Raw genomic sequence first — 12,500 nt, 5'->3', positions numbered from 1 at the left:
GTAGACCTGTTGCCCTCGGCCCGCCGTGTTACCGGCCAGCCGAATGCTGGGTAGACCTGTTGCCCTCGGCCGGCCTTTGTACCTGACGGCCGAATGCTGGGTAGACCTGTTGCCCTCGGCCGGCCTTTGGACGTGGCGGCCGAATGCTGGGTAGACCTGTTGCCCTCGGCCGGCCTTTGTACCTGACGGCCGAATGCTGGGTAGACCTGTTGCCCTCTGCCGGCCGGCCTAATGCTGGGTAGACCTGTTGCCCTCGGCCGGCCTTTGGACGTGGCGGCCTAATGCTGGGTAGACCTGTTGCCCTCGGCCGGCCTTTGGACGTGGCGGCCGAATGCTGGGTAGACCTGTTGCCCTCGGCCGGCCTTTGGACGTGGCGGCCGAATGCTGGGTAGACCTGTTGCCCTCGGCCGGCCTTTGGACGTGGCGGCCGAATGCTGGGTAGACCTGTTGCCCTCGGCCGGCCTTTGGACGTGGCGGCCGAATGCTGGGTAGACCTGTTGCCCTCGGCCGGCCTTTGTACGTGGCGGCCGAATGCTGGGTAGACCTGTTGCCCTCGGCCGGCCTTTGGACGTGGCGGCCTAATGCTGGGTAGACCTGTTGCCCTCGGCCGGCCTTTGGACGTGGCGGCCGAATGCTGGGTAGACCTGTTGCCCTCGGCCGGCCTTTGGACGTGGCGGCCGAATGCTGGGTAGACCTGTTGCCCTCGGCCGGCAGTGTTACCGGCCGGCCTAATGCTGGGTAGACCTGTTGCCCTCGGCCCGCCGTGTTACCGGCCAGCCGAATGCTGGGTAGACCTGTTGCCCTCGGCCGGCCTTTGTACCTGACGGCCGAATGCTGGGTAGACCTGTTGCCCTCTGCCGGCCGTCTTTCCGGCTGGCCTAATGCTGGGTAGAACTGTTGCCCTCGACCGGCCCTGGTACCGGCCGGCCTAATGCTGGGTAGACCTGTTGCCCTCGGCCGGTCTTTGTCTCTGGCCGCCCGCGGCGTGGTAGTCCTGTTACCGTCGGCCGGCCTTGCAGCCCGGCCGCCGCGCGATGGCGCCCCGTCTCTTCCATCGGACGCGCGGCCCCCTTGTCGTCTCTGCAGCGGCGAGCACGCCTTCGGCGGTCGGCCTGCACGTCCGGCATGACCGCGGGCACTGGCAGCCCAGCAGGCAGCCCTGCTCTCGCGTCTTCTTCCCCCCGGCGAAAGGCGGGGCGTGAAGGCGGGCGACTTTCGGTCCCAGCCGTGCCCAGGTGTCCCTGCCGGCTCCGTGCGCCAGCATCCACTGGCGAGCTCCGCCGGCCTCTTCCCCAGCCGCGGCCCCTGTCCGCTCCGCCGTCATGGTGCCGGCACCCCACTTCCCCAAGCGCTCCCCGACAGGAGCAGGCAGCGTTGTCGCGCCCCCTCCCCGTGCTCGAATGGACCGCGGCCCTGCTCCGGGCTTCATTTCTGCAGCGCGCTCGCTCGCTCGCTCGCGCGCTCCCTCCCTCCCCCCCCCCTCCCCCCTCCCCCCGGCCGCCCGCCCGCCGCGCTGCCGCCCTGCCGCAGGCTTGAGCGGCGCCGGGGCGGAGGAGGAAGGAACGCCACCAAAGCAAAAGGCTCCGAGAAAGCTGAACAGAGAGCTTCTTTGACCAGGGACAGACGGCGCCAATCATCCCGCCGCCATCCCTGCTTGTGCACCAGGCTCTCCGCCTGCCGACCTCGGCATCAGCCTCCCGCCGCCGCCGTGTAAACTGCCCGGTGGGACCGTGGGCGGGGGCAGGAAGAGGCTGAAAGTGCTGCCAGGGAGGCTGATGGCGGAGGGCGGGGTCGCCCCCAACCGACAATGGGCAGGGCCCGAGGCAGTCTGAAAGCGCTGCCAGGGAGGCTGAGGGCGGGGGGCGGGGCGCCCCCAACCGACAATGGGCAGGGCCCGAGGCAGTCTGAAAGCGCTGCCAGGGAGGCTGAGGGCGGGGGGCGGGGCGCCCCCAGCCGACAATGGGCAGGGGCCCGAGAGAGTCTGAAAGCGCTGCCAGGGAGGCTGACGGCGGGGGGCAGGGCGCCCCCAGCCGACAATGGGCAGGGGCGGGGAAAGTCTGAAAGCGCTGCATGGGAGGTTGATGGCGGAGGGCGGGCTCGCCCCCAGCGTTAATGGGTGGCTGCGGAAGACGGGGCAGGGACAGGGAGAGGGCAGGCGGCTTCGTGCCGGCCCCGGGCGCCTCGACAGCGAGCCCTCACGGCCCCCCAAACCCGCGCCGAGGCCCCAAGAGCTCTGCAGACCTTCCGCGGAAGAACCGGCCCGAAAGCGGCCACCCGCTTGCCGACGGCGGCGCCGGTCGCCTCGATGCAGCCGCCTCCGTGGGGCGGGAAGGGGCAGGGCGAGTTGTGCCAGGGCGCGGCGGCTTTGGGCCGAGTTTCGCTGCACGTACGTGCTTCCCCTGGCTGTGCTGCGGCCCGTGAGGTTCTGTTTTGTGGGGGGGGGGGCTCTGTAGGTAGGGTCTCTGGGGGACGGGGGAGGAGGCGTGGGGTAGGGAGGACGCCGTTTGGGGGGGTCAGTGTGTCAGCAGGGCGAGAACCGGGCACAGGCCCTCCGTCAGCTCGGCTGTGGGCCCAAAGGGATCACAAATAAGATTTGGCAAGAGTTTTGTTTTCCGGAAAAGATTTTCTTTCCGAGTAAATAGAAGAGGCAATCATTCAAAAAAGGCAAAGAGGAAATGAAACAAATCAAATCAAATCAAAACAAAACAAAACAAAACAAAACGAAATAAAATAAAATAATAAAATGAAATGAAAAGAAATGAAATGAAATGATGAAATAAAATGTTGTCGAAAATATGTCTTGGTCTTGAAATCGATTCTGCCGGGCGGGGCAAGGCTGCTGGAGCACTTGGGCTCCGGAGCGTTAAGAGGCTGTGGGGTTTCCCCGGCTCCGAGATGGTACAAGGATGCCTCGTCTACCCGGATCCGCGAAACGTGGCCCGTCCCGCGGCGGCCAGGTCGACGCGGCTCCGGGGCCGGTGGCGTGGGACCGCCGTCGCCGGCGAAGGCGCAGCGGCGGCGGCCGTGGCCGCGACGACCAGGTCTACACGACTCCGGGAAACTTGGCCGGTCCCGCGGCGGCCAGGTCTACTGGGCTCCGGGATGGGCGGCCGCCGTGGCCGCGGCGACCAGGTCTACCCGCCTCCGGGACCGGCGGCGTGGGTCCGCCGTCGAGGGCGAGGGCGCTGCGACGGCCGCGGCGACCGGGTCTACCTAGCTCCGGTGCGACCCGGGCTGCGTGCAGCATGGCGAAGGTAGACCTGTGGTCCGCATCACGGCGTGGGCAGACCTGGTGTCCGCAGCATGGAGCGGGTAGACATGTTGTCCGCCGCATGGAGTGGGTAGACCTGTTGTCCGCGTAATGGAGTAGTTAGACCTGGTGTCCGCAGCTTGGAGTGGGTAGACCTGTTGTCCGCAGCAAGCCGTGGGTAGACCGGTTGTCCGCAGCAAGCCGTGGGTAGACCTGGTGTCCGCAGCATGCCCTGGGTAGACCTGGTGTCCGCAGCTTGGTAGACCTGTTGCCCGATTCATGCCCTGGGTAGACCTGTTGTCCGCAGCAAGCCGTGGGTAGACCTGGTGTCCGCAGCATGCCCTGGGTAGACCTGGTGTCCGCAGCTTGGTAGACCTGTTGCCCGTTTCATGGCTGGGTAGACCTGGTGTCCGCAGCATGCCCTGGGTAGACCTGGTGTCCGCAGCTTGGTAGACCTGTTGCCCGTTTCATGGCTGGGTAGACCTGGTGTCCGCAGCAAGCCGTGAGTAGACCTGTTGCCCGTTTCATGGCTGGGTAGACCTGGTGTCCGCAGCATGCCCTGGGTAGACCTGGTGTCCGCAGCTTGGTAGACCTGTTGCCCGTTTCATGGCTGGGTAGACCTGGTGTCCGCAGCAAGCCGTGAGTAGACCTGTTGCCCGTTTCATAGCTGGGTAGACCTGGTGTCCGCAGCATGCCCTGGGTAGACCTGGTGTCCGCAGCTTGGTAGACCTGTTGCCCGTTTCATGGCTGGGTAGACCTGTTGTCCGCAGCAAGCCGTGGGTAGACCTGGTGCCCGCAGCTTGGTAGACCTGTTGCCCGATTCATGGCTGGGTAGACCTGTTGTCCGCAGCATTGAGTTGGTAGACCTGGTGTCCGCAGCATGCCCTGGGTAGACCTGGTGTCCGCAGCTTGGTAGACCTGTTGCCCGTTTCATGGCTGGGTAGACCTGTTGTCCGCAGCATTGAGTTGGTAGACCTGGTGTCCGCAGCATGCCCTGGGTAGACCTGGTGTCCGCAGCTTGGTAGACCTGTTGCCCGTTTCATGGCTGGGTAGACCTGGTGTCCGCAGCAAGCCGTGAGTAGACCTGTTGCCCGTTTCATGGCTGGGTAGACCTGGTGTCCGCAGCATGCCCTGGGTAGACCTGGTGTCCGCAGCTTGGTAGACCTGTTGCCCGTTTCATGGCTGGGTAGACCTGGTGTCCGCAGCAAGCCGTGAGTAGACCTGTTGCCCGTTTCATGGCTGGGTAGACCTGGTGTCCGCAGCATGCCCTGGGTAGACCTGGTGTCCGCAGCTTGGTAGACCTGTTGCCCGTTTCATGGCTGGGTAGACCTGGTGTCCGCAGCATGCCCTGGGTAGACCTGGTGTCCGCAGCTTGGTAGACCTGTTGCCCGATTCATGGCTGGGTAGACCTGTTGTCCGCAGCATTGAGTTGGTAGACCTGGTGTCCGCAGCATGCCCTGGGTAGACCTGGTGTCCGCAGCTTGGTAGACCTGTTGCCCGTTTCATGGCTGGGTAGACCTGTTGTCCGCAGCATTGAGTTGGTAGACCTGGTGTCCGCAGCATGCCCTGGGTAGACCTGGTGTCCGCAGCTTGGTAGACCTGTTGCCCGTTTCATGGCTGGGTAGACCTGGTGTCCGCAGCAAGCCGTGAGTAGACCTGTTGCCCGTTTCATGGCTGGGTAGACCTGGTGTCCGCAGCATGCCCTGGGTAGACCTGGTGTCCGCAGCTTGGTAGACCTGTTGCCCGATTCATGCCTGGGTAGACCTGGTGTCCGCAGCAAGCCGTGAGTAGACCTGTTGCCCGTTTCATGGCTGGGTAGACCTGGTGTCCGCAGCATGCCCTGGGTAGACCTGGTGTCCGCAGCTTGGTAGACCTGTTGCCCGTTTCATGGCTGGGTAGACCTGGTGTCCGCAGCAAGCCGTGGGTAGACCTGGTGTCCGCAGCCTGGTAGACCTGTTGCCCGATTCATGCCTGGGTAGACCTGTTGTCCGCAGCATTGAGTTGGTAGACCTGGTGTCCGCAGCATGCCCTGGGTAGACCTGGTGTCCGCAGCATTGAGTGGGTAGACCTGTTGCCCGTTTCATGGCTGGGTAGACCTGTTGTCCGCAGCTTGGTAGACCTGTTGCCCGTTTCATGGCTGGGTAGACCTGGTGTCCGCAGCAAGCCGTGAGTAGACCTGTTGCCCGTTTCATGGCTGGGTAGACCTGGTGTCCGCAGCATGCCCTGGGTAGACCTGGTGTCCGCAGCTTGGTAGACCTGTTGCCCGATTCATGGCTGGGTAGACCTGTTGTCCGCAGCATTGAGTTGGTAGACCTGGTGTCCGCAGCATGCCCTGGGTAGACCTGGTGTCCGCAGCTTGGTAGACCTGTTGCCCGTTTCATGGCTGGGTAGACCTGTTGTCCGCAGCATTGAGTTGGTAGACCTGGTGTCCGCAGCATGCCCTGGGTAGACCTGGTGTCCGCAGCTTGGTAGACCTGTTGCCCGTTTCATGGCTGGGTAGACCTGTTGTCCGCAGCATTGAGTTGGTAGACCTGGTGTCCGCAGCATGCCCTGGGTAGACCTGGTGTCCGCAGCTTGGTAGACCTGTTGCCCGTTTCATGGCTGGGTAGACCTGTTGTCCGCAGCTTGGTAGACCTGTTGCCCGTTTCATGGCGGGGTAGACCTGGTGTCCGCAGCAAGCCGTGAGTAGACCTGTTGCCCGTTTCATGGCTGGGTAGACCTGGTGTCCGCAGCATGCCCTGGGTAGACCTGGTGTCCGCAGCTTGGTAGACCTGTTGCCCGTTTCATGCCTGGGTAGACCTGGTGTCCGCAGCATGCCCTGGGTAGACCTGGTGTCCGCAGCTTGGTAGACCTGTTGCCCGTTTCATGGCTGGGTAGACCTGTTGTCCGCAGCATTGAGTGGGTAGACCTGTTGCCCGTTTCATGGCTGGGTAGACCTGGTGTCCGCAGCAAGCCGTGGGTAGACCTGGTGTCCGCAGCTTGGTAGACCTGTTGCCCGATTCATGCCTGGGTAGACCTGTTGTCCGCAGCATTGAGTTGGTAGACCTGGTGTCCGCTGCATACCCTGGGTAGACCTGGTGTCCGCAGCTTGGTAGACCTGTTGCCCGTTTCATGGCTGGGTAGACCTGTTGTCCGCAGCATTGAGTTGGTAGACCTGTTGCCCGTTTCATGGCTGGGTAGACCTGTTGTCCGCAGCTTGGTAGACCTGTTGCCCGATTCATGGCTGGGTAGACCTGGTGTCCGCAGCAAGCCGTGAGTAGACCTGTTGCCCGTTTCATGGCTGGGTAGACCTGGTGTCCGCAGCATGCCCTGGGTAGACCTGGTGTCCGCAGCTTGGTAGACCTGTTGCCCGTTTCATGGCTGGGTAGACCTGGTGTCCGCAGCAAGCCGTGAGTAGACCTGTTGCCCGTTTCATGGCTGGGTAGACCTGTTGTCCGCAGCAAGCCGTGGGTAGACCTGGTGTCCGCAGCTTGGTAGACCTGTTGCCCGTTTCATGGCTGGGTAGACCTGGTGTCCGCAGCATTGAGTTGGTAGACCTGGTGTCCGCTGCATACCCTGGGTAGACCTGGTGTCCGCAGCTTGGTAGACCTGTTGCCCGTTTCATGGCTGGGTAGACCTGTTGTCCGCAGCATTGAGTTGGTAGACCTGTTGCCCGTTTCATGGCTGGGTAGACCTGTTGTCCGCAGCTTGGTAGACCTGTTGCCCGATTCATGGCTGGGTAGACCTGGTGTCCGCAGCAAGCCGTGAGTAGACCTGTTGCCCGTTTCATGGCTGGGTAGACCTGTTGTCCGCAGCAAGCCGTGGGTAGACCTGGTGTCCGCAGCTTGGTAGACCTGTTGCCCGTTTCATGGCTGCGTAGACCTGGTGTCCGCAGCATGCCCTGGGTAGACCTGGTGTCCGCAGCTTGGTAGACCTGTTGCCCGTTTCATGGCTGGGTAGACCTGTTGTCCGCAGCATTGAGTTGGTAGACCTGTTGCCCGTTTCATGGCTGGGTAGACCTGTTGTCCGCAGCTTGGTAGACCTGTTGCCCGATTCATGGCTGGGTAGACCTGGTGTCCGCAGCAAGCCGTGAGTAGACCTGTTGCCCGTTTCATGGCTGGGTAGACCTGTTGTCCGCAGCAAGCCGTGGGTAGACCTGGTGTCCGCAGCTTGGTAGACCTGTTGCCCGTTTCATGGCTGGGTAGACCTGGTGTCCGCAGCATGCCCTGGGTAGACCTGGTGTCCGCAGCTTGGTAGACCTGTTGCCCGTTTCATGGCTGGGTAGACCTGGTGTCCGCAGCATGCCCTGGGTAGACCTGGTGTCCGCAGCTTGGTAGACCTGTTGCCCGTTTCATGGCTGGGTAGACCTGTTGTCCGCAGCAAGCCGTGGGTAGACCTGGTGTCCGCAGCATTGAGTGAGTAGACCTGTTGCCCGTTTCATGGCTGGGTAGACCTGGTGTCCGCAGCAAGCCGTGAGTAGACCTGTTGCCCGTTTCATGGCTGGGTAGACCTGGTGTCCGCAGCATGCCCTGGGTAGACCTGGTGTCCGCAGCTTGGTAGACCTGTTGCCCGTTTCATGGCTGGGTAGACCTGTTGTCCGCAGCAAGCCGTGGGTAGACCTGGTGTCCGCAGCTTGGTAGACCTGTTGCCCGTTTCATGGCTGGGTAGACCTGTTGTCCGCAGCATTGAGTTGGTAGACCTGTTGTCCGCAGCAAGCCGTGGGTAGACCTGGTGTCCGCAGCATGCCCTGGGTAGACCTGGTGTCCGCAGCTTGGTAGACCTGTTGCCCGATTCATGCCTGGGTAGACCTGGTGTCCGCAGCAAGCCGTGGGTAGACCTGGTGTCCGCAGCATGCCCTGGGTAGACCTGGTGTCCGCAGCTTGGTAGACCTGTTGCCCGTTTCATGGCTGGGTAGACCTGGTGTCCGCAGCAAGCCGTGAGTAGACCTGTTGCCCGATTCATGGCTGGGTAGACCTGTTGTCCGCAGCATGCCCTGGGTAGACCTGGTGTCCGCAGCTTGGTAGACCTATTGCCCGTTTCATGGCTGGGTAGACCTGGTGTCCGCAGCAAGCCGTGAGTAGACCTGTTGCCCGTTTCATGGCTGGGTAGACCTGGTGTCCGCAGCATGCCCTGGGTAGACCTGGTGTCCGCAGCTTGGTAGACCTGTTGCCCGTTTCAAGGCTGGGTAGACCTGGTGTCCGCAGCTTGGTAGACCTGTTGCCCGTTTCATGGCTGGGTAGACCTGTTGTCCGCAGCTTGGTAGACCTGTTGCCCGTTTCATGGCTGGGTAGACCTGGTGTCCGCAGCATGCCCTGGGTAGACCTGGTGTCCGCAGCTTGGTAGACCTGTTGCCCGTTTCATGGCTGGGTAGACCTGTTGTCCGCAGCAAGCCGTGAGTAGACCGGTTGCCCGTTTCATGGCTGGGTAGACCTGTTGTCCGCAGCATGCCCTGGGTAGACCTGGTGTCCGCAGCTTGGTAGACCTGTTGCCCGTTTCATGGCTGGGTAGACCTGTTGTCCGCAGCATTGAGTGGGTAGACCTGTTGCCCGTTTCATGGCTGGGTAGACCTGGTGTCCGCAGCAAGCCGTGGGTAGACCTGGTGTCCGCAGCTTGGTAGACCTGTTGCCCGTTTCATGGCTGGGTAGACCTGTTGTCCGCAGCATTGAGTTGGTAGACCTGGTGTCCGCTGCATACCCTGGGTAGACCTGGTGTCCGCAGCTTGGTAGACCTGTTGCCCGTTTCATGGCTGGGTAGACCTGTTGTCCGCAGCATTGAGTTGGTAGACCTGTTGCCCGTTTCATGGCTGGGTAGACCTGTTGTCCGCAGCTTGGTAGACCTGTTGCCCGATTCATGGCTGGGTAGACCTGGTGTCCGCAGCAAGCCGTGAGTAGACCTGTTGCCCGTTTCATGGCTGGGTAGACCTGTTGTCCGCAGCAAGCCGTGGGTAGACCTGGTGTCCGCAGCTTGGTAGACCTGTTGCCCGTTTCATGGCTGGGTAGACCTGGTGTCCGCAGCAAGCCGTGGGTAGACCTGGTGTCCGCAGCTTGGTAGACCTGTTGCCCGATTCATGCCTGGGTAGACCTGTTGTCCGCAGCAAGCCGTGGGTAGACCTGGTGTCCGCAGCTTGGTAGACCTGTTGCCCGTTTCATGGCTGGGTAGACCTGTTGTCCGCAGCATTGAGTTGGTAGACCTGTTGCCCGTTTCATGGCTGGGTAGACCTGGTGTCCGCAGCATTGAGTGAGTAGACCTGTTGCCCGTTTCATGGCTGGGTAGACCTGGTGTCCGCAGCAAGCCGTGAGTAGACCTGTTGCCCGTTTCATGGCTGGGTAGACCTGGTGTCCGCAGCATGCCCTGGGTAGACCTGGTGTCCGCAGCTTGGTAGACCTGTTGCCCGTTTCATGGCTGGGTAGACCTGGTGTCCGCAGCAAGCCGTGGGTAGACCTGGTGTCCGCAGCTTGGTAGACCTGTTGCCCGTTTCATGGCTGGGTAGACCTGTTGTCCGCAGCATTGAGTTGGTAGACCTGTTGTCCGCAGCAAGCCGTGGGTAGACCTGGTGTCCGCAGCATGCCCTGGGTAGACCTGGTGTCCGCAGCTTGGTAGACCTGTTGCCCGATTCATGCCTGGGTAGACCTGTTGTCCGCAGCAAGCCGTGGGTAGACCTGGTGTCCGCAGCATGCCCTGGGTAGACCTGGTGTCCGCAGCTTGGTAGACCTGTTGCCCGTTTCATGGCTGGGTAGACCTGGTGTCCGCAGCAAGCCGTGAGTAGACCTGTTGCCCGATTCATGGCTGGGTAGACCTGGTGTCCGCAGCATGCCCTTGGTAGACCTGGTGTCCGCAGCAAGCCGTGAGTAGACCTGTTGCCCGTTTCATGGCTGGGTAGACCTGGTGTCCGCAGCATGCCCTGGGTAGACCTGGTGTCCGCAGCTTGGTAGACCTGTTGCCCGTTTCAAGGCTGGGTAGACCTGGTGTCCGCAGCTTGGTAGACCTGTTGCCCGTTTCATGGCTGGGTAGACCTGGTGTCCGCAGCAAGCCGTGAGTAGACCTGTTGCCCGTTTCATGGCTGGGTAGACCTGGTGTCCGCAGCATGCCCTGGGTAGACCTGGTGTCCGCAGCTTGGTAGACCTGTTGCCCGTTTCATGCCTGGGTAGACCTGTTGTCCGCAGCAAGCCGTGGGTAGACCTGTTGCCCGTTTCATGGCTGGGTAGACCTGTTGTCCGCAGCATGCCCTGGGTAGACCTGGTGTCCGCAGCTTGGTAGACCTGTTGCCCGTTTCATGGCTGGGTAGACCTGTTGTCCGCAGCATTGAGTGGGTAGACCTGTTGCCCGTTTCATGGCTGGGTAGACCTGGTGTCCGCAGCAAGCCGTGGGTAGACCTGGTGTCCGCAGCTTGGTAGACCTGTTGCCCGTTTCATGGCTGGGTAGACCTGTTGTCCGCAGCATTGAGTTGGTAGACCTGGTGTCCGCTGCATACCCTGGGTAGACCTGGTGTCCGCAGCTTGGTAGACCTGTTGCCCGTTTCATGGCTGGGTAGACCTGTTGTCCGCAGCATTGAGTTGGTAGACCTGGTGTCCGCAGCATGCCCTGGGTAGACCTGGTGTCCGCAGCTTGGTAGACCTGTTGCCCGTTTCATGGCTGGGTAGACCTGGTGTCCGCAGCAAGCCGTGGGTAGACCTGGTGTCCGCAGCATGCCCTGGGTAGACCTGGTGTCCGCAGCTTGGTAGACCTGTTGCCCGTTTCATGGCTGGGTAGACCTGTTGTCCGCAGCAAGCCGTGGGTAGACCTGGTGTCCGCAGCATGCCCTGGGTAGACCTGGTGTCCGCAGCTTGGTAGACCTGTTGCCCGTTTCATGCCCTGGGTAGACCTGGTGTCCGCAGCTGGGTAGACCTGTTGTCCGCAGCAAGCCGTGGGTAGACCTGGTGTCCGCAGCATGCCCTGGGTAGACCTGTTGTCCGCAGCTTGGTAGACCTGTTGCCCGTTTCATGGCTGGGTAGACCTGTTGTCCGTAGCATTGAGTGGGTAGACCTGGTGTCCGCAGCATGCCCTGGGTAGACCTGGTGTCCGCAGCTTGGTAGACCTGTTGCCCGTTTCATGGCTGGGTAGACCTGGTGTCCGCAGCATTGATTGGGTAGACCTGTTGCCCGTTTCATGGCTGGGTAGACCTGGTGTCCGCAGCAAGCCGTGGGTAGACCTGTTGTCCGCAGCATGCCGTGGGTAGACCTGGTGTCCGCAGCTTGGTAGACCTGTTGCCCGATTCATGCCTGGGTAGACCTGTTGTCCGCAGCAAGCCGTGGGTAGACCTGGTGTCCGCAGCATGCCCTGGGTAGACCTGTTGTCCGCAGCTTGGTCGACCTGTTGCCCGTTTCATGGCTGGGTAGACCTGTTGTCCGCAGCAAGCCGTCGGTAGACCTGTTGCCCGTTTCATGGCTGGTAGACCTGTTGTCCGCCGCCGGCCTGGAAGTACTCCAAGGGGTCGCTGTTTCTCGCTGCCTCCGGCTATGTCATCGTAGAAGGCGGCGTGCGCCACTGCGCCCCCTCGGTCACGTACATCGGTTCTCTTTCCGGCCTCCGCCGCTTCGGGCCCATCTGTCCGTATTATGGGAACGAGGTGACGGGCCGTATCCCCACAGGCTGTTGCCGTGCCTGTGTCCGTGGCGGAGAAGGGCGGACGCGCGTGCGGTCGCCAGGGCCAGAAGAACACCGCCGATGTCGGGGCGAGTCGCGTGGCTTCGTCCGGCTTCCCGTCTTACCCAGTTCGACTGGGACAGGTTAGCCCAGAGAGAGAGACCGATGCGATCCGAGAGCCGCTCCCCGGCCCAGGCGAGGCTGCGTGCTCAGTCGGGGGAGAAGCGAGAAAGCCCCCAGAGAGACCGATGCGATCCGAGAGCCGCTCCCCGGCCCAGGCCGAGGCTGCGGGTTCAGTCCGGGGGAGAAGCGAGAAAGCCCCCAGAGAGAGCGATGCGATCCGAGAGCCACCGCGCTCCCCCGGCCCAGGCGAGGCTGCGTTGTTCCAGGCGGGGGAGAAGCGAGAAAAAGGCCCAGAGAGAGGGCGAGAAAGCCGCGAGTGTGTCCCGCTCCGGCCCGGCTGCTGCCGGTTTCGTGACAACGGGGAGCCGGGCGCCCGCTCGCTCCCCCGGGGATGGTGGCGGGCGAGGCGGCGGCGCCTCGCCCCTTTTCTGCCCGGCCTTAAGCCGGGGCCCCGCCCGCTCGCCGGGTGCGGCATTTCTTCGGCTGTCGGTCCCGGTGCACGCTGGTGGCCGGCAGCCGGGGCTGG

Source organism: Sturnus vulgaris, unplaced genomic scaffold (genome assembly GCF_052056855.1).
Source record: "Sturnus vulgaris isolate bStuVul1 unplaced genomic scaffold, bStuVul1.hap1 Scaffold_182, whole genome shotgun sequence".
NCBI lineage: Eukaryota > Metazoa > Chordata > Aves > Passeriformes > Sturnidae > Sturnus > Sturnus vulgaris.
This window is presented reverse-complemented; position numbering follows the sequence as displayed.